General features: G+C 46.7%; 1 protein-coding gene across 2 annotated transcripts in view; it reads left to right on the forward strand.

The window, feature by feature from the left end:
• The first annotated feature begins 2,074 nt into the window (after nt 1-2,074).
• S1PR5 (sphingosine-1-phosphate receptor 5) overlaps nt 2,075-25,737 on the forward strand; it is a 31,798-nt gene continuing 8,135 nt past the window's right edge. The window contains exon 1 of one of the 2 annotated variants that reach the window (XM_056570549.1): nt 2,075-2,212. The gene's annotated coding sequence lies outside the window, so the exon portion shown is untranslated. Of the gene's footprint in view, nt 2,213-7,152; nt 7,289-25,737 lie in introns of those variants that run through there. The other variant, XM_056570550.1, reaches the window with a different exon arrangement.

Below are 25,737 nucleotides of genomic sequence, written 5' to 3' on the forward strand. Positions count from 1 at the left end.
TTTATGTAGATGGTGCATTGTCGTTTATGTAGATGGTGCATTGCCGTTTATGGAGATGGTGCATTGCTGTTTATGGAGATGGTGCATTGCCGTTTATGGAGATGGTGCATTGTCGTTTATGGAGATGGTGCATTGTCGTTTATGGAGATGGTGCATTGTCGTTTATGTAGATGGTGCATTGCCGTTTATGTAGATGGTGCATTGTCGTTTATGTAGATGGTGCATTGCCGTTTATGGAGATGGTGCATTGTCGTTTATGGAGATGGTGCATTGTCGTTTATGTAGATGGTGCATTGTCGTTTATGTAGATGGTGCATTGCCGTTTATGGAGATGGTGCATTGCCGTTTATGGAGATGGTGCATTGTCGTTTATGTAGATGGTGCATTGCCGTTTATGGATATGGTGCATTGCCGTTTATGGAGATGGTGCAGTGTCATTTATGGAGATGGTGCATTGTCGTTTATGTAGATGGTGCATTGCCGTTTATGGAGATGTGCATTGCCGTTTATGGAGATGGTGCATTGTCGTTTATGTAGATGGTGCATTGCCGTTTATGGAGATGGTGCATTGTCGTTTATGTAGATGGTGCATTGCCGTTTATGGATATGGTGCATTGCCGTTTATGGAGATGGTGCAGTGTCATTTATGGAGATGGTGCATTGCCGTTTATGGAGATGGTGCATTGCCGTTTATGGAGATGGTGCATTGCCGTTTATGGAGATGGTGCATTGCCGTTTATGGAGATGGTGCATTTCTGAGCAGTTCTAGCCGACACCCGCTGTTTGCAGAATGTCCACCGGAAAGTTGCCAGGCAGACATTTTGCATAAATTAGCCTAAGGGTCTATTCACACGGGCGGAATTCCACCTGAAATGGAAGCCCATACAATTGTATGGGATTCTGCACGCCTGTTGTCACTTCGGAATTGCCGCTCGCGAGCGGCAATTCCGAAGTGTCAACGGGTGTGCGGAATCCCATACAAGTATATGGGCTTTCATTTCAGGCAAAGTTCCACCCATGGAAGTTCTGCCAGTGTGAATAGACCCTAGGGCAGTGGTCTTCAACCTGTGGACCTCCAGATGTTGCAAAACTACAACTCCCAGCATGCCCGGACAGCCAACGGCTGTCCGGGCATGCTGGGAGTTGTAGTTTTGCAACATCTGGAGGTCCGCAGGTTGAGGACCACTGCCCTAGGGCTATGTTTCCAAGTGGCATTCCACAGCAATTGTCCGTGTCAACGGGTGTGCGGAATCCCATACAAGTATACGGGCTTTCATTTCAGGCGGAGTTCCGCCCGTGGAAATTCCGCCAGTGTGAATAGACCCTAGGGCAGTGGTCTTCAACCTGCGGACCTCCAGATGTTGCAAATCTACAACTCCCAGCATGCTGGGAGTTGTAGTTTTGCAACATCTGGAGGTCCGCAGGTTGAGGACCACTGCCCTAGGGCTATGTTCACACGGCGGAATTTCCAAGTGGAATTCCACAGCAATATTCCGCTCGGAAATTCTGCTGCAGCAGAGTCCCATTGATTTCAATAGGGATGTTGCCGCACTTACCAATCCCGATTCCGATGTCCGTAAAAACATTGAACCAGTCAATGTTTCTTCGCATTCCGCTCGGAAATGAATTGTCGTCTATGAAGACGGTGTCATTTCGAAAGGTCTTAGCGCTGACAAAAACAGGCAAATGTGTGGAATGTCTGCCCGGATGGACGTTCATGCCCATTTTTTGGACGTGTGAACATAGAAAGTGCAACTTCGTTACACGAAAAAGTGTACAAGGATGCGTTCTATCACAAGCAACAATAAGGGTGCCTTCACAGGTTGCAGAAATTTACGTCACCGAAAATCAATTATTTCTGTAAGGCGTCCATGGATATCTGGAAAAATGACGACGGCGTCACCGAAATTTCGGCCACAAAACTGCTGTGTGTGAAGACAACTCAAGGACTTCGATTTCCTACGAAATGTTGGTGAGACACCAGGAAGGAGTAAAGATCCAGCGTGAGAGCAAGGAAGCAGAGCAGATAGAGACTTGTGCAGTGGATGGAGGATAGCTGTGGGCAGGCTATTCATATGTAAGTGTAGATGGGCAGGGCCAGGCGCACAGCACTGGGGTGGAGGGCTCAGTCTTATCTGCTGCATGGAACAGGCACAGGCTTGGGATTTCTCCTCTGAGAACCTGGGGATCTTGGACATCAGAACTTTGCACAGTAAGTCGTGCTCAGAACTTCTTCTCCTTCATTCTTGATTCTCCAGGATCTCTTATCTTACTTGTTCTCACCACCTCTCCTTAAGAGCCTGACGTGCACAGCAATGGTATGCAACTCAACTACCCCGAGTAACCTCTCCATAGTCCAGTCTGGAGTGATATTCATTCCAGATGTGCGGTGAGGTAGAGTGTAGTATAGACTGCAGAGGATAGAGTGCAAGCTCTGCGGGGCAGGACGCGTTTCGCCTTTCGCCGCCTTCGCCAGCGCGGTCCCTTGTCACCTCTTGACGGACTATATGATGGATGGGTCGTGGCTTTGGGCATTACCTCATCCCTGGTTGGGCACAAAAGAGAGATTAGCGGGAGAACAATATAATCTTACTGCAGGGAAAGTTTGGGGGAAATGGTAACTTTGATTTATTTGCTTGTTTTATGGATAAGTAGAACTGACAACGTATTTGTGTGTCCTGAGAACAATTGTTTGCGTTTGGTATATTTATTATTTAGAGGAAATATTTGTATTGTACTTAGGACATGGTGAAGAAATGTCAGATAAATAGATGGATGGATAGATATGAGATAGATAGATATGAGATAGATAGATAGATAGATAGATAGATAGATAGATAGATAGATAGATAGATATGAGATAGATAGATAGATTGATAGATATGATATAGATAGATAGATATGAGATAGATAGAGAGATAGATATATATGAGATAGATAGATAGATAGATAGATAGATAGATAGATAGATAGATATGAGATAGATAGATAGATAGATAGATATGAGATAGATAAATATGATATAGATATATAGATATGAGATAGATAGATAGATAGATAGATAATAGATTAGGATAAATAGGATAGATATGAGATAGATAGATAGATAGATAGATAGATAGATAGATAGATAGATAGATAGATATGAGATAGATATGAGATAGATAGATAGATATGAGATAGATATGAGATAGATAGATAGATAGATAGATAGATAGATAGATAGATATGAGATAGATATGAGATAGATAGATAGATAGATAGATAGATATGAGATAGATATGAGATAGATAGATAGATAGATAGATATGAGATAGATAGATAGATATGAGATAGATAGATAGATGGATAGATATGGGATAGATATGAGATAGATAGATATGAGATAGATCGATAGATAGATAGATATGAGATAGATAGATAGATAGATAGATATGATATAGATAGATAGATATGAGATAGATAGAGAGATAGATATATATGAGATAGATAGATAGATAGATAGATAGATATGAGATAGATCGATAGATAGATATGAGATAGATAGATAGATAGATATGAGATAGATAGATAGATTGATAGATATGATATAGATAGATAGATATGAGATAGATAGAGAGATAGATATATATGAGATAGATAGATAGATAGATATGAGATAGATAGATAGATAGATAGATAGATATGAATTAGATAGATAGATAGATAGATATGAGATAGATAGATATGAGATAGATAGATAGATAGATATGAGATAGATAAATATGATATAGATATATAGATATGAGATAGATAGATAGATAGATAGATAGATAATAGATTAGGATAAATAGGATAGATATGAGATAGATAGATAGATAGAAAGATAGATATGAGATAGATATGAGATAGATAGATAGATAGATATGAGATAGATATGAGATAGATAGATAGATAGATAGATAGATAAATATGAGATAGATAGATAGATAGATATGAGATAGATAGATAGATAGATAGATAGATAGATAGATAGATGGATAGATATGAGATAAATATGAGATAGATAGATAGATATGAGATATGTATGATTTCCATCACATTACACAGTGCTCTGTCCAGTTCCATCCAGTGTGTCCAGTGCTGCAGAACAGTTTGTTGGTGGCACTGGCCCTATGTTCGGTGTATAATGACTGTATACAGACAGTATATATGGGGCAGTATACCCAGTAGCAGTAGGGTGGTGTTTACACTCCGGTGAGTGCTGCCTCAGGCCATGGTTGTTGGTGTAATGATATGCGCACTTGATGTACACTGTGCGGATTACCATTTCTATGGGACCTGTCACTGGACCCCTGGCCACAAGCTCAACGACCAATTCATGTGTGACTAACAAGTAAGTGTGCAGAGGCAGCAGCCCTGTAACCCAGCACAATATCAGCCATAAAAACCTGTGCACAAGAACAGCTCCCAGCCCTCCTACACTCCTCTATGGTAATATAGCTGCATAAAGAAGAATATTTACCATTCAGAACTGTAGACAAGTTGGGCGACAACATCAAAAACTGCAAATAGTTTTATGCTTTTACATTACCTATGTCTACCTGCAACTGATTTGTGACCGTCTGTGGGTCGACATGTAAGGTCGTAGCTTACAGGACCCTTAGTGCTCACCAAATCTTATTAATACAGTAAAGGGGCAGATCAAAACATTGCCCAGAAACAATGGATGCCGCATGCCATACAACTGATGACAAGTTGTCATCAGTTGTGGCATCAGTTGCATTGAGATTTAGGCTGAGTTCACCTACGCCGGATGCCGGACATATGTGAACCCAGCCTAATCAAACCATATAGTGCCAAATAATACAACCATCCTCTGTCATATAATACCACCATATAGTGTTCAGTTATCAAACCATAAAGTGTCAAATAATAGTACAATAAAGTGTAAAATACTGCCACCATATACTGTTAGAAAATACAACCTTATAGTGTCCAATAATCAAACCATATAGTGCCAAATAATAGAACAATATAGTGTCAAATAATACCACCATACACTGTCAGGTAATACCACCATATAGTACCATATAACTATACCATATTGTACCAAATATTAGCACCATGCCAAATAAAGTGCCATACAATGCCCAAGTAATAGTACAATATAGTGTCACCATATAGTGCCAGATAACCCCACTATGCCATGCCAAATAAAGTACCATATAGTACCCAATAATAGTGCAATATAGTGCTAAATAATACCACAATGCAGTGCTAAACAACTATATAGCACAATTTTTTGGGCACTATAAGATACAGGTATATGGCGCTGCTTGGCACTATAGATTACTTTTATTTGAGCACTATAAGATACAGTTATTTAGCACTACTTGGTATTATTTGGTACTATTTCAAACTATTATTTAAAGGGGTACTCCCCTGGAAAACCTTTTTTTTAATCAACTGGTGCCAGAAAGTTAAACACATTTGTAACTTACTCCTATAAAAAAAAAAAAACGTAATCCTTCCAGTACTTATCAGCTGCTGTTATGATCCACATGAAGTTCTTTTCTTTTTGAATTTCCTTTTCTGCCTGACCACAGTGCTCTCTGCTGACACTGCTGTCCATTTTAGGAACTGTCCAGAGTTGGACCAAATCTCCATAGCAAACCTCTCCTGCTCTGGACAGTTCCTGAAATGGACAGAGTTGTCAGCAGAGAGCACTGTAGTCATACAGAAAGGAAATTCAAAAAAGAAAAGAACTTCCTGTGTCTCATAACAGCAGCTGATAAGTACTGGAAGGATTAAGATTTTTTTTAATGGAAGTCGTTTACAAATATGTTTAACTTTCTGGCACCAGTTGATTTAAAAAATAAATGTTTTCCAGTGGAGTACCCCTTTAAGCACTATAAGGTGCAGTTATTATATGGGCACTGTGAGTGCTTGCACCAGGCACGCCCCTTTCCTGAGCAGTGGATGTCAGAATGAGTGAGCAGCACAACAGAGGGATTTGTGAGCCGAATACAGAAGTTAGACACATGAAAGAAACATGTAAAGAATCTGCATGACCTAGTGAGTAAAATATAGACGCATTATTTTTCTCTGTGGTATGACGGGTATGCTTTAAAGGGGTTGTGCGCTGCCCTGACTTTCGGAGCTCCGCTCACAGCGTCCGGAAGTTCATTACTCCGAACGCTGTGTGCGGGCTTCCGTGTTCGCGGCCGCTGGGCGTGACGTCACACCCGGCCCCTCTTGACATCTCGCCCGCCCCCTCGTGACGTCACGACTGCCCCCTCTATCAAAGTCTATGGGAAGGGGGCGTGACAGCGGTCCCGCCCCCTTCCCATAGACTTTCATTGAGGGGGCGGGCGAGACGTCACGAGGGGGTGGGCGAGACGTCACGAGGGGCCGGGCGTGATGTCACGCCCAGCGGCCGCGAACACGGAAGCCCGCACACAGCGTTCGGAGTAATGGACTTCCGGACGCTGTGAGCGGAGCTCCGGAAGTCAGGGCAGCGCACAACCCCTTTAAGCACCTAATGGTGGTCTTATTTGGCACGATATCATACTATTATGTTATCCTACATTTTACTATTTGGGCACTATAAGGTACATTATCTAAATTACACCCCAGCCTAACTATATGACAGGGAGGAATGTGTAGAGAAGACTGCTCTTTATTGTTAAATACCCTTTGCCTATTGCCCCCTTTGCCCATTCAGCGCCAAAACCTTATCCTAAATAATGGCGAAAGCCGCAGAACCCTAATACTTTATGATATAATTTCCGGTTCGTTTATTTTGCCGTATACAAAAAACAAAAGTCACTACTACGCTATTATGTACAGCAAAAAATAAATAAAAAAAACTTTGCAACCTGTTTTTCTTACTTATTTTTTTGTTATCATGTATGTCAGTGGGATTGCCCCGTAGATTATTTTGTATTTTTATACCAAAAAGACGTATAAAGCAAACATAAACAACAACAAAAAACATAAGGGGAGAGTTATCAAAACCTGCACGGAAGAAAAGCTGCTGAGTTGCCCATAGCAACCAATCAGATGGCTTCTTTCATTTTTCACAGGCCTTTTTCAAAAGTGAAAGTAGCGATCTGATTGGTTGCTATGGGCAACTCAGCTACTTTTCCTCTATGCAGGTTTTGATAAATCACCAGCTGTGGCAAAACTACAACTACGCACATGCTCTCTCGCAGACTGTGGGTGTCCGGGCATGCTGGGAGTTGTGGTTTTGCGACAGCTGGAGTGCGGAAGGTTGAAGCTCAGTGTCCTATCAGTGCGAGCCATGGTAGGGTTGGGTTACATAGTTACATAGTTAGTATGGTTGAAAAAAGACATACGTCCATCAAGTCCAACCAGGGAATTGAAGTGAAGGGTGTAAGGGGATAAGGGGAAGGGATGTAGTATTATAATTCTGCATAAGCTTTAATGTTATTTTGTTCCAGGAATGTATCTAACCCTGTTTTAAAGCTGTTAATTGTTCCTGCTGTGACCAGTTCCTGAGGTAGACCGTTCCATAAATTCACAGTCCTCACGGTAAAGAAGGCGTGTCGCCCCTTTAGACTAAACCTTTTCTTCTCCAGACGGAGGGAGTGCCCCCTCGTCCTTTGGGGGGGTTTAACCTGGAAGTTTTTCTCCGTATTTTTTGTATGGGCCATTAATATACTTATATACGTTTATCATATCCCCCCTTAAACGTCTCTTCTCAAGACTAAACAATTGTAACTCCTTTAATCGCTCCTCATAGCTAAGATGTTCAGAAACCGGTTGGGTTGACCGGTTGAAAGGACTAAAATAGAAATAAGAGAAATAAAAGTACAAGGAGAGGCGCCATATAAATAATAGGAGCATTGTCAGATATCTGGATTCAATCATTGTGGAGACTAGTGACACCTGCAGGTAGAAAAGGGGAACAAACTAAAATTTTGAACGAAAGATTTTACAATTATACAAAGCGTTTTCTAACCAGTGTGCCTCTGGTTGTTGTAAAACTACAACTCCCAGCATGCCCGGACAGCCTTCGGCTGTCCGGGCATGCTGGGAGTTGTAGTTTTGCAACAGCCGGAGGCACACTGGTTGGGAAACGCTGCTCCCTAACCTCAGACTACTGTCATTTTGGGTACCATGGGATTGTCAGACTTCTTCCCATCTCACAGACACCGCCATCTATTGTCTGTCTGCTGGGGAAGACTATGTTGTTGTTTTTTTAAAGTATTTTTATAGAGGGATGTGAAGAGGAGGAGATAAACTTTCCTGCCTTATAGGAAATAATAAATGTCCGGCACGTTTCAGGAAATCTACAGCAACCGGAAAACGACTATCATTTATCCTTGTCTTTAGAGCTGTTTTTGTGTGTATATTTGTCGCACAGTTGGCTGTTTTTTTGCGACTTTTTGGTTCACACTTTTTTTTCTTAAAGTGTGTACAGACCAGCTGTTAACCCCTAGAAGACGCAGGGCGTACAGGTACACCCTGGGCTCCTGGGACTTAGCGCACCAGGATGTACATGTACGTCCTGAATCCCGTCGCGGCCATAAAGCAAGTGCAGAAGCTAGTATAGCCTGCCGGTCCCGGCTGCTTTCACCAGCCAGAGACCTGCCGATAATGGCGGACATCAGAGATAACGCTGATGTTCGCCACTGACCCCTGAGATGATCATGGCACCTGCGACAATGCAGTGATTCCGGTGGCTGATCTGATCGCCTGTGGCAAAAAGTTACAAAATGGGGTTTTGTTTTTTCTATTATGTCGCATCATTTTTTATTTTTTTTTTTCATTGTAAATTTTTGGGTAAAATGACTGATGTCACTGCAAAGTAGAATTGGTGGCGCAAAAAATAAACCATCATATGGATTAGGGATCGACCGATTATCGGTTTGGCCGATATTATCGGCCGATATTCACAATTTTGGACATTGTCGGTATCGGCAATTACCTTGCCGATATGCCGATAGGGCACCCCCCCCCCCCCCCCGGCCAGAGACCACCTCGGCCGCCGCAGCCCTATTGCCTCCCCCATCCCCAGTTTTATAATTACCTGTTCCCGGGGTCCGCACTACTTCAGGCTCCTGCGACCTCCTGCTGCTTCGCTGTGCTGATACGGGCATCACGTGTCAGCAGAGAGCACTGTGGACAAGACAAAAAAAGAAATTAAAAAAATAAAGAATTTCCTCTGTAGCATACAGCTGCTAAAAAGTACTGAAAGGATTAAGATTTTTTTTTATAGAAGTCATTTACAAATCTGTTTAACTTTCTGGCACCAGTTGATTTAAAAAAAAAAAAAAAAAAGTTTTCCACCGGAGTACCCCTTTAAGGGGTTAAGGGGTTAATAAATTTGGCACTCCTACACATTACCAGCTCACAAAATAACGGTTGACAAAAATGCTTCACCTACTCCTACATTGTTAAATGCCCCCCATAGAGAATGTTCAGACCACACGGCGCTGTATAATGATAGTATCTATGCACTGATAATTATCATTTTTTGTTTTTGTTATTGTGAAGGTTTTTATTTTCAGGGTCATCTAGGGTCACAAGGAACAAGTTGGATTTCCTCTTCCTGTAGTTTACATTTTTTTTCGCATTAAAATAACTTAAAAAAGCAGAAGTGATGGATGAGTGGGGGGGAAAGACACTGACCTGTTCTAGTTATCACAAAGCACTGGCATGCTGGGAGTTGTAGTTTTGCAACATTTGGATAGAAATGGGTTAAAGAACACTGCACTAGGACAACCTCTTTGTATATGCCTTATTAGAGCATATAGACCAGTGGTCTCAGAACTGTGGACCTCCAGATGTTGCAAAACTACAACTCCCAGCATGCCGTAGGCTGTCCGGGCATGCTGGGAGTTGTAGTTTTGCAACATCTGGAGGTCCACAGTTTGGAGACCACTTATATAGACCATATAAACCTTATTAGAGGGGGTCCTTATTTGGGAACCCCCTTATTTTTCATATTAGAAATTAAGTTATAAGGGGAATCCTATTGTCTCATATCCTATAAGAAAATTCCATTTAAAGGGGTTCTCCGGTGCTTAGACATCTTATCCCCTATCCAAAGGACCCCCAGGATCTTGCACACGGCACCCCGTTTGTAATCAGTCCCCGGAGCGTGTTCGCTCCGGGTCTGATTACCGGAGACCACAGGGCTGATGGCGTGTGACGTCACGCCTCCGCCCCCGTGTGACCTCACGCTCCGCCCATCAATGCAAGTCCATGGGAGGGGGCGTGATAGCTATCACGCCCCCTCCCATAGGCTTGCATTGAGGGGCGGAGCGTGACATCACATGGGGGCGGAGGCGAACACGCTCCGGGGACTGATTACAAACGGGGTGCCGCGTGCAAGATCACGGGGTCCCCAGCGGCGGGACTCCCGCCATCAGGCATCTTATCCCCTATCCTTTGGATAGGGGATAAGATTGTCTAAGCACCGGAGAACCCCTTTAAGATTACATCTATTACAGCGAAGTGTTACAAAGCACATCCATTGGTTTTAGTCTGGACCGTGTAATGCTTCTTTTGTCCTGTGGTGGCACTGCAGGAGAATTGAACAGTTTTCGCTTAGTTAAAGGGTTACTCTGGTGGAAAAAAAATATTTTCAAATCAACTGGTGCCAGAAAGGTATACAAATTTGTAAATTACTTCTATTTAAAAATCTTAATCCTTCCAGTACTTATTATCTGCTGTATACTCCAAAGGAAGTTGTGTAGTTCTTTCCAGTGAGTCCAAAGTACTCTCTGCTGACACCTCTGTCCATGTCAGGAACTATCCAGAGCAGGAGAGGTTTGCTATGGGGATTTGTTCCTGCTCTGGACAGTTCCTGACATGCACAGAGGTGTCAGCAGAGAGCACTGTGGTCAGACAGAAAAGACCTACACAACTTCCTCTGGAGAATACAGCAGCTGATAAGTGCTGGAAGGATTAAGATTTTTATATAGAAGTCATTTATGAATCTATATAACTTTCTGTTGCCAGTTGTTTAAAAAAAAAAAAAAATTCCACCAGAGTGCCCCTTTAACCTCACATAACTGATTGTTAGAGGTCCCAAATACCCTAATGATAAGCTTAAAGGGGTATTCCGGGAAAAAACTTTATATATATATATATATCAACAGATTTGTAAATTACTTCTATTAAAAAAATCTTAATCCTTTCAATAATTATCAGCTGCTGAAGTTGAGTTGTTGTTTTCTGTCTGGAAACAGGGCTCTCTGCTGACATCTCTGCTTGTCTCGGGAACTGCACAGAGTAGAAGAGCTTTGCTATGGGGATTTGCTTCTAAACTGGGCGTTTCCCGAGACACGTGTCATCAGAGAGCACTTAGACAGAAAAGAACAACCTTAACTTCAGCAGCTCGTAAGTATTGAAAGGATTAAGATTTTTTATTAGAAGTAATTTACAAATCTGTTTAACTTTGAAATATAAAAAAAAAAATTTTTCCCCGGATAACCCCTTTAACAACATGGTTAAAAGATTGTTCACTGTGGACAACCCCTTCCATTTATTTTTATTGGGTTTACTCAATAAAATGGAGAGTTAGTCGTGTTTTTCTCAATTCTGGTGCAAAATCTGGCGCAGACAGATTTTCTGGCGCACAACTCGACAAAACATGTTGGGTTTGCAGTAGTAAATGAGGGCCCCAATACAGAACGTTGGGCCCCAATACAGAACGTTCACCTTAGTGAAGTTAAATGAAATATGACTTGTTGCAGTGAAAAACTATCTGCACTGTTCTAGCCCTATGTCTAACCATATGTGACATTTGTGGTTTACGCCCTTATTGTACTGCTTTGCCGGAAAGTAAAAAAAGGAATGTAGAGAATCAGTGGTTTAGGGGTGGGGGCCGTGTTGTAGGTGGCAAAGAACAAGTGTAAAACCCAAACTTCAGCCACGTGTCATGTAAAAGGGTTAGAGAACATCAATATATTCACACTAAGGGTGGTTTCACATCACGTTTTGTACTTACGGTTCCCGTATACGGCTGGGAGGAGGGGTGGGCGGGGCTTAATAGCGGCGCCCGCACTCAGCCGTATAGGGGAACCGTATTTAATGCATGTCTATGAGCCGACCGGAGTGAACCGCAGCCTCCGGTCGGCTGCGTTTTCGGCCGTATGCGGTTTCCCGACCGTAGGCAAAAACGCGGTCGACCATGTTTTTGCCTGCGGTCGAGAAACCGCATACGGCCGAAAACGCAGCCGACCGGAGGCTGTGGTTCACTCCGGTCGGCTCATAGACATGCATTAAATACGGTTCCCCTGAGTGCGGGCGCCGCGATTAAGCCCCGCCCCCCCTCCTCACAGCCGTATACGGGAACCGTAAGTACAAAACGTGGTGTGAAACCACCCTAAGATAGCTTGATCCTGACTCGAGCTATATGGACGAGGTTTTCACAGAATGTGAATAGTTAGCTCGCTTAAAACTTAACTTTTAATAGTATTTAGTAATAAGATAAATAGTCCTCAAAGTAGAAAAATAATTGTAAATAAGTATAGGTGAAGATGAGCTCAGATAAATGGTGTATGGCTCAAAACTTCCCCTATTGGAACACAAACTCCTACAAAGAGTAAACTATGTAAATATACACAAAAATACAATGCAATTAATCCCGACGTGTTTCCCCCCCCCCCCTCCAAAATAGATAGTGTGGAGAAATGTGGGGTTCATCAGGGGATAAATATGTAGGAAAGAAAGTTAAAGGGGTACTCCGGTGAAAAGCTTTTTTTTTTTAAGTCAACTGGTGCCAGAAAGTTAAACAGATTTGTAAATTACTTCTATTAAAAAATCTTAATCCTTCCTGTACTTATTAGCTGCTGAATACTTGTTACGCCGAGCGCTCCGGGTCCCTGCTCCTCCCCGGAGCGCTCACGGCGTCTTTCTCCCTGCAGCGCCCTGGTCAGTCCCGCTGACCGGGAGCACTGCACTGACATTGCCGTCGGGGATGCGATTCGCACAGCGGGACGCGCCCGCTCGCGAATCGCATCCCAAGTCACTTACCCGTCCCGGTCCCCTGCTGTCATGTGCTGGCGCGCGCGGCTCCGCTCTCTAGGGCGCGCGCGCGCCAGCTCTCTGAGACTTAAAGGGCCAGTGCACCAATGATTGGTGCCTGGCCCAATTAGCTTAATTGGCTTCCACCTGCTCCCTGGCTATATCTGCTCACTGCCCCTGCACTCCCTTGCCGGATCTTGTTGCCTTGTGCCAGTGAAAGCGTTTAGTGTTGTCCAAGCCTGTGTTACCTGAACTCTTGCTATCCATCTTGACTACGAACCTTGCCGCCTGCCCCGACCTTCTGCTACGTCTGACCTTGCCTCTGCCTAGTCCTTCTGTCCCACGCCTTCTCAGCAGTCAGCGAGGTTGAGCCGTTGCTAGTGGATACGACCTGGTTGCTACTGCCGCAGCAAGACCATCCCGCTTTGCGGCGGGCTCTGGTGAACACCAGTAGCCTCTTAGAACCGGTCCACCAGCACGGTCCACGCCAATCCCTCGCTGACACAGTGGATCCACAACCTGTAAGCCGAATTGAGACAGTAGATCCGGCCATGGATCCCGCTGAGGTGCCGCTGCCAAGTCTCGCTGACCTTCCCACGGTGGTCGCTCAGCAATCGCAGCAGATTGCCCAACAAGGACAGCAGCTGTCGCAGTTGACCGCCATGTTACAGCAACTTCTGCCTCTGCTACAGCAGCAACCATCTCCTCCGCCAGCTCCTGCACCTCCTCCGCAGCGAGTGGCCGCTCCTAGCCTCCGCTTGTCCCTGCCGGACAAATTTGATGGGGACTCTAGACTCTGCCGTGGATTTTTGTCTCAGTGTTCCCTGCATATGGAGATGTTGTCGGACTTGTTTCCTACAGAACGGTCTAAGGTGGCGTTCGTAGTGAGCCTTCTTTCAGGAAAGGCCTTGTCTTGGGCCACACCGCTCTGGGACCGCAATGATCCTGCCACAGCCACAGTCCAGTCCTTCTTCGCTGAAGTCCGTAGTGTCTTCGAGGAACCAGCCCGAGCTTCTTCTGCCGAGACTGCCCTGCTGAACCTGGTCCAGGGTAATTCTTCAGTGGGCGAGTACGCCGTCCAATTTCGTACTCTTGCTTCCGAATTATCATGGAATAACGAGGCTCTCTGCGCGCCCTTTAAAAAAGGCCTATCCAGTAGCATCAAGGATGTGCTGGCTGCACGAGAGATTCCTGCCAACCTGCAAGAACTTATACATTTGGCCACCCGCATTGACATGCGTTTTTCTGAGAGACATCAGGAGCTCCGCCAGGAAAAAGACTTAGATCTCTGGGCACCTCTCCTACAGTATCCTTTGCAATCTACGCCTGGGCCTCCCGCCGAGGAGGCCATGCAAGTGGATCGGTCTCGCCTGACCCAGGAAGAGAGGAATCGCCGTAGGGAGGAAAATCTTTGTCTGTACTGTGCCAGTACCGAGCATTTCTTGGTGGATTGCCCTATTCGTCCTCCACGTCTGGGAAACGCACGCACCCAGCTCTCGTGGGTGTGGCGTCTCTTGGTTCAAAGTCTGCTTCTCCACGTCTCACGGTGCCCGTGCGGATTTCTCCTTCAGCCAACTCCTCCCTCTCAGCCGTGGCCTGCTTGGACTCTGGTGCCTCTGGGAATTTCATTTTGGATTCTTTGGTGAATAAATTGTGCATCCCGGTGACCCGTCTCGTCAAGCCGCTCTACATTTCCGCGGTCAACGGAGTTAGATTGGATTGCACCGTGCGTTACCGCACAAAACCCCTCTTAATGTGCATTGGACCCCACCACGAAAGGATTGAATTTTTCGTCCTCCCCAACTGCACCTCTGAGGTCCTCCTCGGTCTGCCATGGCTCCAGCTTCATTCTCCCACCCTTGACTGGACCACCGGGGAGATCAAGAACTGGGACTCTGCTTGCCACAAGAGATGCCTCTCCCCTGTCACGATGCCGGCTGGCAGGAGGTGGATCCTCTGTGCCAGAGAGGGATGGCGAGGACCGTGCTAGTGGACCGGTTCTAAGACACTACTGGTTTTCACCAGAGCCCGCCGCAAAGCGGGATGGTCTTGCTGCGGCGGTAGTGACCAGGTCGTATCCACTAGCAACGGCTCACCTCTCTGGCTGCTGAAGATAGGCGCGGTACAAGGGAGTAGGCAGAAGCAAGGTCGGACGTAGCAGAAGGTCGGGGCAGGCAGCAAGGATCGTAGTCAGGGGCAACGGCAGGAGGTCTGGAACACAGGCTAGGAACACACAAGGAACGCTTTCACTGGCACGATGGCAACAAGATCCGGCAAGGAAGTGCAGGGGAAGTGAGGTGATATAGGGAAGTGCACAGGTGAAGACACTAATTGGAATCACTGCGCCAATCAGCGGCGCAGTGGCCCTTTAAATCGCAAAGACCCGGCGCGCGCGCGCCCTAGGGAGCGGGGCCGCGCGCGCCGGGACAGGACTGAGGGAGAGCGAGTCAGGTACGGGAGCCGGGGTGCGCATCGCGAGCGGGCGCTACCCGCATCGCGAATCGCATCCCGGCTGGAAGCGGAATCGCAGCGCCCCGGGTCAGTGGATCTGACCGGAGCGCTGCAGCGGGGAGAGTGTAGCGAGCGCTCCGGGGAGGAGCGGGGACCCGGAGCGCTCGGCGTAACAGTACCCCCCCCCTTGGGTCTCCCCCTCTTCTTAGAGCCTGAGAACCTGAGGAGCAGACTTTTGTCTAGGATGTTGTCCTCAGGTTCCCAGGATCTCTCTTCAGGACCACAACCTTCCCAGTCCACTAAAAAAAAAGTTTTCCCTCTGACCTTTTTAGAAGCTAAGATTTCTTTGACAGAGAAGATGTCCGAGGAGCCGGAAACAGGAGTGGGAGGAACAGATTTGGGAGAAAAACGGTTGAGGATGAGTGGTTTAAGAAGAGAGACGTGAAAGGCATTAGGGATACGAAGAGAAGGAGGAAGAAGAAGTTTGTAAGAGACAGGATTAATTTGACACAAAATTTTGAAAGGACCAAGATAGCGTGGTCCCAACTTGTAGCTAGGGACACGGAAGCGGACATATTTAGCGGAGAGCCATACCTTGTCTCCAGGGGAAAAAACGGGAGGAGCTCTTCTTTTCTTATCCGCGAACTTCTTCATGCGTGATGAAGCCTGTAAGAGAGAATTTTGGGTCTCTCTCCATATGATGGAAAGGTCACGAGAAATTTCATCCACAGCGGGCAGACCAGAGGGCAAGGGGGTAGGGAGGGGGGGAAGAGGGTGACGGCCGTACACCACGAAAAATGGGGATTTGGAGGAAGATTCAGAGACTCTGAAGTTATACGAGAATTCGGCCCATGGAAGGAGATCTGCCCAGTCATCCTGGCGGGAGGAAACAAAATGTCGCAAATAATCACCCAAGACCTGGTTAATTCTTTCTACTTGTCCATTGGACTGGGGATGATATGCAGAAGAAAAATTTAATTTAATCTTGAGTTGTTTACAGAGAGCCCTCCAGAATTTAGACACGAATTGGACGCCTCTATCCGAGACGATCTGCGTAGGCAACCCGTGAAGACGAAAAATGTGTACAAAAAATTGTTTAGCCAACTGAGGCGCTGAAGGAAGACCAGGAAGAGGGATGAAATGTGCCATTTTGGAGAATCGATCAACGACCACCCAAATAACAGTGTTGCCACGGGACGGGGGTAAATCAGTAATAAAATCCATACCAATCAGAGACCAAGGCTGTTCGGGGACAGGCAGGGGATGAAGAAAACCAGCGGGCTTCTGGCGAGGAGTCTTATCCCGGGCACAGATAGTGCAGGCTCGCACAAAGTCCACAACATCCGTCTCCAGAGTCAGCCACCAATAGAAGCGGGAGATGAGTTGCACAGATTTCTTGATGCCCACATGACCTGCGAGATGGGAGGAGTGACCCCATTTGAGGATTCCGAGGCGTTGGCGTGGAGAAACAAAGGTCTTTCCTGGAGGAGTTTGCCTGATGGAGGCAGGGGAAGTGGAGATCAGGCAGTCAGGTGGAATGATGTGTTGCGGAGAAAGTTCAACTTCTGAGGCATCCGAGGAACGAGAGAGAGCATCGGCCCTAATGTTCTTATCGGCAGGACGAAAGTGAATCTCAAAATTAAATCGGGCAAAGAACAGAGACCACCGGGCCTGGCGAGGATTCAGCCGTTGGGCAGACTGGAGGTAGGAGAGGTTCTTGTGGTCGGTGTAAATAATAACTGGAAATCTTGATCCCTCCAGCAGATGCCTCCATTCCTCAAGTGCTAATTTAATGGCTAGAAGCTCTCGATCCCCGATGGAGTAGTTCCTCTCCGCCGGAGAGAAGGTCCTAGAAAAAAAACCACAAGTGACAGCATGCCCGGAAGAATTTTTTTGTAGAAGAACAGCTCCAGCTCCCACTGAGGAGGCATCAACCTCCAATAGGAAGGGTTTGGAAGGGTCAGGTCTGGAGAGCACGGGAGCTGAAGAAAAGGCAGACTTGAGTCGTTTAAAGGCGTCTTCCGCTTGAGGAGGCCAAGACTTGGGATCGGCATTTTTTTTGGTTAAAGCCACGATAGGAGCCACAACGGTAGAAAAATGTGGAATAAATTGCCTGTAATAATTGGCGAACCCCAAAAAGCGTTGGATAGCACGGAGTCCGGAGGGGCGTGGCCAATCTAAGACGGCAGAGAGTTTGTCTGGATCCATTTGTAGTCCCTGGCCAGAGACCAAATATCCTAGAAAAGGAAGAGATTGGCATTCAAACAGACATTTCTCAATTTTGGCATAGAGTTGATTGTCACGAAGTCTCTGAAGAACCATACGGACATGCTGGCGGTGTTCTTCTAGATTGGCGGAAAAAATTAGGATATCGTCCAGATATACAACAACACAGGAGTATAACAGATCACGAAAAATTTCATTAACAAAGTCTTGGAAGACAGCAGGGGCGTTGCACAGGCCAAAGGGCATGACCAGATACTCAAAGTGTCCATCTCTGGTATTAAATGCCGTTTTCCACTCATCCCCCTCTCTGATGCGGATGAGGTTATAGGCGCCTCTTAAGTCCAATTTAGTAAAGATGTGGGCACCTTGGAGGCGATCAAAGAGTTCAGAGATGAGGGGTAGGGGGTAGCGGTTCTTAACCGTGATTTTATTAAGACCGCGGTAGTCAATGCAAGGACGTAGGGAGCCATCTTTTTTGGACACAAAGAAAAATCCGGCTCCGGCAGGAGAGGAGGATTTACGGATAAAGCCCTTTTTTAAATTTTCCTGGACGTATTCAGACATGGCAAGAGTCTCTGGGGCAGAGAGAGGATAAATTCTGCCCCGGGGTGGAGTAGTGCCCGGGAGTAGGTCGATAGGACAATCATAAGGCCTGTGAGGAGGTAGAGTCTCAGCTTGTTTTTTGCAGAAAACATCCGCGAAGTCCATATAGGCCTTAGGGAGACCGGTTACTGGAGGAACCACAGAGTCACGGCAAGGGTTACTGGGAACCGGTTTTAGACAGTCCTTGGAACAAGAGGGCCCCCAACTCTTGATCTCCCCAGTGGACCAATCCAGGGTTGGGGAATGAAGTTGAAGCCAGGGAAGTCCAAGGAGAATTTCCGAGGTGCAATTGGGGAGGACCAAAAGTTCAATCCTCTCATGATGAGATCCGATGCTCATAAGAAGGGGCTCCGTGCGGAAACGTATGGTACAGTCCAATCTTTCATTGTTTACACAATTGATGTAAAGGGGTCTGGCGAGACTGGTCACTGGGATGTTGAACCTGTTGACGAGAGAGGCCAAAATAAAATTTCCTGCAGATCCAGAGTCCAAGAAGGCCACAGTAGAGAAGGAGAAGGCAGAGGCAGACATCCGCACAGGCACAGTAAGACGTGGAGAAGCAGAGTAGACATCAAGGACTGTCTCACCCTTGTGCGGAGTCAGCGTACGTCTTTCCAGGCGGGGAGGACGGATAGGACAATCCCTCAGGAAGTGTTCGGTACTAGCACAGTACAGGCAGAGGTTCTCCATGCGGCGTCGTGTCCTCTCTTGAAGTGTCAGGCGAGACCGGTCGACCTGCATAGCCTCCACGGCGGGAGGCACAGGAACAGATTGCAGGGGACCAGAGGAGAGAGGAGCCGAGGAGAAGAAACGCCTCGTGCGAACAGAGTCCATATCTTGGCGGAGCTCCTGACGCCTTTCGGAAAAACGCATGTCAATGCGAGTGGCTAGGTGAATAAGTTCATGTAGATTAGCAGGAATTTCTCGTGCGGCCAGAACATCTTTAATGTTGCTGGATAGGCCTTTTTTAAAGGTCGCGCAGAGGGCCTTATTATTCCAGGATAATTCTGAAGCAAGAGTACGGAATTGTACGGCATACTCGCCAACGGAAGAATTACCCTGGACCAGGTTCAACAGGGCAGTCTCAGCAGAAGAGGCTCGGGCAGGTTCCTCAAAGACACTTCGGATTTCCGAGAAGAAGGAGTGTACAGAGGCAGTGACGGGGTCATTGCGGTCCCAGAGCGGTGTGGCCCATGACAGGGCTTTTCCAGACAGAAGGCTGACCACGAAAGCCACCTTAGACCTTTCAGTGGGAAACAGGTCCGACATCATCTCCAGATGCAGGGAACATTGGGAAAGAAAGCCACGGCAAAACTTAGAGTCCCCATGAAATTTATCCGGCAAGGATAGGCGTAGACCAGGAGCGGCCACTCGCTGCGGAGGAGGTGCAGGAGCTGGCGGAGGAGATGACTGCTGAAGCTGTGGTAGTAACTGCTGTAGCATAACGGTCAGTTGAGACAGCTGTTGGCCTTGTTGCGCTATCTGTTGTGACTGCTGGGCGACCACCGTGGTAAGGTCAGCGACAACTGGCAGAGGAACTTCAGCGGGATCCATGGCCGGATCTACTGTCACGATGCCGGCTGGCAGGAGGTGGATCCTCTGTGCCAGAGAGGGATGGCGAGGACCGTGCTAGTGGACCGGTTCTAAGACACTACTGGTTTTCACCAGAGCCCGCCGCAAAGCGGGATGGTCTTGCTGCGGCGGTAGTGACCAGGTCGTATCCACTAGCAACGGCTCACCTCTCTGGCTGCTGAAGATAGGCGCGGTACAAGGGAGTAGGCAGAAGCAAGGTCGGACGTAGCAGTAGGTCGGGGCAGGCAGCAAGGATCGTAGTCAGGGGCAACGGCAGGAGGTCTGGAACACAGGCTAGGAACACACAAGGAACGCTTTCACTGGCACGATGGCAACAAGATCCGGCAAGGAAGTGCAGGGGAAGTGAGGTGATATAGGGAAGTGCACAGGTGAAGACACTAATTGGAATCACTGCGCCAATCAGCGGCGCAGTGGCCCTTTAAATCGCAAAGACCCGGCGCGCGCGCGCCCTAGGGAGCGGGGCCGCGCGCGCCGGGACAGGACCGAGGGAGAGCGAGTCAGGTACGGGAGCCGGGGTGCGCATCGCGAGCGGGCGCTACCCGCATCGCGAATCGCATCCCGGCTGGAAGCGGAATCGCAGCGCCCCGGGTCAGTGGATCTGACCGGAGCGCTGCAGCGGGGAGAGTGTAGCGAGCGCTCCGGGGAGGAGCGGGGACCCGGAGCGCTCGGCGTAACATCCCCCCCTCCCAGTCCCGTCAGGCAAGCCTCAGTGCCTCCTCATGGCCCCCGTCCTTGTGTCACCCTGCCCCGTGCCAAGCTTCACCCTCTGCCCTCCCTCCCCATTCCCACTCCTGCTGTACTGCCCGCCTTTGAGGAAACCCTCCATTCACTCCCGGTGTCCTCGTCCCAGGTAAAGCAGTTGTCGGACAAAAAAAGGGGGAGACCTAAGGGGGGGGGGGGGTACTGTTACGCCGAGCGCTCCGGGTCCCTGCTCCTCCCCGGAGCGCTCACGGCGTCTCTCTCCCTGCAGCTCCCCGGTCAGTCCCGCTGACCGGGAGCACTGCACTGACATTGCCGTCGGGGATGCGATTCGCACAGCGGGACGCGCCCGCTCGCGAATCGCATCCCAAGTCACTTACCCGTCCCGGTCCCCTGCTGTCATGTGCTGGCGCGCGCGGCTCCGCTCTCTAGGGCGCGCGCGCGCCAGCTCTCTGAGACTTAAAGGGCCAGTGCACCAATGATTGGTGCCTGGCCCAATTAGCTTAATTGGCTTCCACCTGCTCCCTGGCTATATCTGCTCACTGCCCCTGCACTCCCTTGCCGGATCTTGTTGCCTTGTGCCAGTGAAAGCGTTTAGTGTTGTCCAAAGCCTGTGTTACCTGAACTCTTGCTATCCATCTTGACTACGAACCTTGCCGCCTGCCCCGACCTTCTGCTACGTCTGACCTTGCCTCTGCCTAGTCCTTCTGTCCCACGCCTTCTCAGCAGTCAGCGAGGTTGAGCCGTTGCTAGTGGATACGACCTGGTTGCTACTGCCGCAGCAAGACCATCCCGCTTTGCGGCGGGCTCTGGTGAACACCAGTAGCCTCTTAGAACCGGTCCACCAGCACGGTCCACGCCAATCCCTCGCTGACACAGTGGATCCACAACCTGTAAGCCGAATCGTGACAATACTACAGCGGAAATTAGTTTCTTTTTGAAACACAGAACTGTTTGCTGACATCACGAGCACAGTGCTCTCTGCTGACATCTCTGTCCATTTTATGAACTGTCCAGAACAGCATATGTTTGCTATGGGGATTTCCTTTTACCCTGGACAGTACCTAAAATGGACAGAGATGTCAGCAGAGAGCACTGTGGTCATGATGTCAGCAGACAGCTCTGTGTTTCAAACGGAAAATAATTTCCACTGTAGTATTCAGCAGCTAATAAGTACAGGAAGGATTAAGATTTTTTAATAGAAGTAATTTTCAAATCTGTTTAACTTTCTGGCACCAGTTGATTTAAAAAAAAAAAAAGTTTTTCACCGGAGTACCCCTTTAACAAAGATATGCAGCTGTGATACAAAAACCGCCAGTTGGTGTGGAATATAGGATGTAAGGTCCAATAGGGACCACTCTCTCAGACCCTCAAGTACCGTCCTTGTAAAGGGATGTATGCCCTGGGTGGCCGTATGATGACGGCTAGTCCCCTCCTGGCAGCAGCAGAAGGCTTATAGCAAGAAGTGATACAGAATTAATGGTTAAGGGTAATTCCACCTACATTCATACTCTAACACAGGCATAGGCAACCTTCGGCACTGCAGATGTTGTGGACTACATCTTCCATGATGCTCTTACAGCCAAAATGCTTCCAAAGCATCATGGGACATGTAGTCCAAAACATCTGCAGTGACGAAGGTTGCCTGTACCTGGTCTAACATGTCTTAGATCTATAAAACTCAACGTATGTGTGTATATATGTGTGGTGGTCTTGGGTGTTGTGGTAAATGGTGTAGGGTCTGGTGGTATTAACCCTTGAATGTCGTGACGCCAGGGTGAGGTTTCCTCAATGTAATGGTCCTTCCGCCAACCGTTCCACAAACGGCAGGGAGAAATAACGGAATCTCCCCAGCAGATTTTATGAAGTAAACTTGAAGTAACTTTACTGCATATTTTATGCAACGGCATGGAACATAACAGTCTTTGAGAGAGAGAACTGTGGTACAGGTTTGCTGGGACTCCGGGATCAATGAGCTTTTATTGCTAGCCACTGTACTACTATTTTTAGGAGGATTGGAGTCTCTAGTAGTCACACAGGATTCAGTAGTTTGAGCTTTGAGTAACTCACGTTTAGTGGCTGCGGATTCCTAGGCTTTGGACCTAGCTTGAATTGATGCTGATGAGATGAGGAGATTAGTGCTGCTTGATAGTCCAGGACTAAGAGAGAATTTAGTGGCTGCAGCCCCTTATATATTAAGGGGGTGGGACAAAGCTCATTGGTCAGCAGAACCTGTCAGTCCTGACCCAGAGAACTCTGGGTATAACATGACCCAAAGGTCCTTAAACCATAACACAATTTAATTAAAGGCACGTGACCTCTAAGGTCCTATACAAAGGTATTCTTATATAACATATTAAATATATATATATATATAAATACATTAAATACCATTTATATGAGGCGACTAGTCCTACAGGAGAGCCCTATTGACATGGAGGGACTCTGGCTGAGGGGACTTACGGCAAAGGGACAGGACCAGGTCCTGTACCGGGACACCACATATGCATGTATGTAAGTTCCAGCATAACTTCCAAAGGCTGGAGATATTTCAGCTAAACTTCATATACATCTTTCTTATTTGTCAAATAAAAATATAGTAGCCCGAGAGTAAAACAGCTGAGTTAGGTGTAAGGCGATTGGAATTCCGGTACATTTCCTGCATTACTTTCGGGCAGCAGAGAAACAGGATTTTTAAACATCCCACTGCTGGACCAACGTCATGGTAAAGTATTATTTAACTGTCCAGCAGGCAGGTGCAGAGAATAGATAGTGCAAAGGGAGAAGGGACAGGGGGCGATGGAGAGATTTACTGCAGGCTAAGAGAAGAGTGAGGGGATAGAGAAGACATCAGTGCGAGGGCAGGGAGCAGCATGGCAGCGCTGCAGCAGTGAAGAGTTCAGGGAGGATGAGGAGCCATTCACTACTGGGGCTTCATGACACTGGGAAAGCTGGCTGGCACACAGTATGCTTGCCAACCAGCTTTCTCAGTCTCCTGAAGAGTTCTAATATGGCTGCTTTACCCCCAGACAGATATTCTTTTTAGGAGACTGGGAAAGCTAGGTGGCAGGCAGGACACAGTGCAGGTTTCACAGTTTTCCCAGTCTCCTGAAAAGATTATCTGTCTGGTGAAGCAGCCATATTGAAGACAAGAAGAGATGTCACTTACCGGGCAATGCCGTGTACTAGTTAGTGATAAATCTTTATGTATGCTTATTTAAATATGTATGGGGTAGGTATGTATATAGATATAGCTGCACCTCTCATCCATTGTTGACCACGAGTAAACAACCAGAAAGAGCCGGGATACGTGCTTTCATAGCCCACCACAACCATAGGCCTCCAGGTCACCACAACCATAGGCCTCCAGGTCACCACAACCATAGGCCTCCAGGTCACCACAACCATAGGCCTCCAGGTCACCACAAGTGGAACAATTGACTATGCTGTTTTAGTCATGCATCCCGAGTGCCCTAAAACTTACAGGGAAAAAAATCTACATTTAAATCAGTTCTCCCCAATCAGTGGTCCAGTCACATGTGGTTCACCACCCCAAGCTGTTGGACTCACCTTAAGAGTTATGACCATACACACTGGAAATTTTTGTCATTGCAGTAATATCCCAAACATCAAAAAAATGCAAATCTGGATGGTGTAATATTAATGTAAAATTTTTGATTTAACTCAAAGTTGAGTTAAAGGGGTACTCCGGTGGAAAACCTTTTTTTTTTTTTTTTTTTTCTTTAAATCAACTGGTGCCAGAAAGTTAAACAGATTTGTAAATTACTTCTATTAAAAAATCTTAATCCTTCCAGTACTTGTTAGCTGCTGAATATTACAGAGGAAATTATTTTCTTTTTGGAACACAGAGCTCTCTGCTGACAACATGACCACAGTGCTTTCTGCTGACATCTCTGTCCATTTTAAGAACAGCATATGTTTGCTATGGGGATTTTCTCCTACTCTGGACAGTTCTTAAAATGGACAGAGATGTCAGCAGAGAGCACTGTGGTCATGATGTCAGCAGAAAGCTCTGTGTTCCAAAAAGAAACCCATTTCCTCTGTAGTATTCAGCAGCTAATAAGTACTGGAAGGATTAAGATTTTTTAATAGAAGTAATTTACAAATCTGTTTAACTTTCTGGCACCAGTTGATTAAAAAAAATGTTTTCCACCGGAGTACCCCTTTAAAGAAGAACTGTAGTGCAATATTACTTATCCCCTATCCAAAGGATAGGGGATAAGTTATAGAAAGCGGGGGATCCGACTGCTGGGACCCCCCACGAATTCCTGTATGGGGCCTCGGCAGTATGCTGGAAGGGGGCGTGTCCGTCCCCGCATGACGCTGAGGCTGACACGCCCCCTCCAGGTATCCCATAGAGATACATGGAGGGGGCGTGTCTGCTGCTGCTTTCTGCTGGGAATTACACAGCGCATGCTGTAGACTGCCGGGGCCCCATACAGGAGATCATGGGGGGCCCAGTGGTCAGACCCGCCGCCATCTATAACTTATAATCTATAACCTTTGGGTAGGGGATAAGTTATATTGCACTACACTTCTCCTTTAAATCTACGATTTGACAATGTGGGTAACAAGATCCAAAAACAGGTTGATGACCTCTGATGTAGGTTAGGCAAGGTCAATGAGCCTATGTATGAACCCCATAGGATATATCCAGTCAAAAGGGAAAAATGACCAATGTGTCATCACAATACAATCTAATAATGTCACTGTAGTGAATGAGTGGGTCCTGGTGCTTCTTTTTGATCAGAACACCAGAACCATTCATTTTAGGTTTTGGACATTTCTGCTTGTCAGGCACTTTATTTTCTGCTGTGTGAGAGTTCCCTGCGGTGACATGACAGGACGTGTTGCAGTTTTTATCATATGTGGTAATTATTACTGTCAGGTCTATGTGCGTCTTCTAGTCTCCACTCCCTGATTCCCTTGTACTTCCGGGCCTGATGAACCTTCTCCATGTGATGATTTTATCTGCTTTTTATTATATCGTTTATCCTATTGTATATCTTACATCCTGGTTTTCTCAATGTCTATTCTAAATCCACAATTCCGATCAGCATTCTTTGCATTGGAAATTTTTCTACAGGATCTGCTGCAGATTTCGATGTAAAATAAATGATTGAACATCAAGCTTAAAATAGGCAGCAGAACCTGTAAGTG

This window comes from Hyla sarda, chromosome 4, assembly GCF_029499605.1.
Source record: "Hyla sarda isolate aHylSar1 chromosome 4, aHylSar1.hap1, whole genome shotgun sequence".
Classification (NCBI taxonomy): domain Eukaryota; kingdom Metazoa; phylum Chordata; class Amphibia; order Anura; family Hylidae; genus Hyla; species Hyla sarda.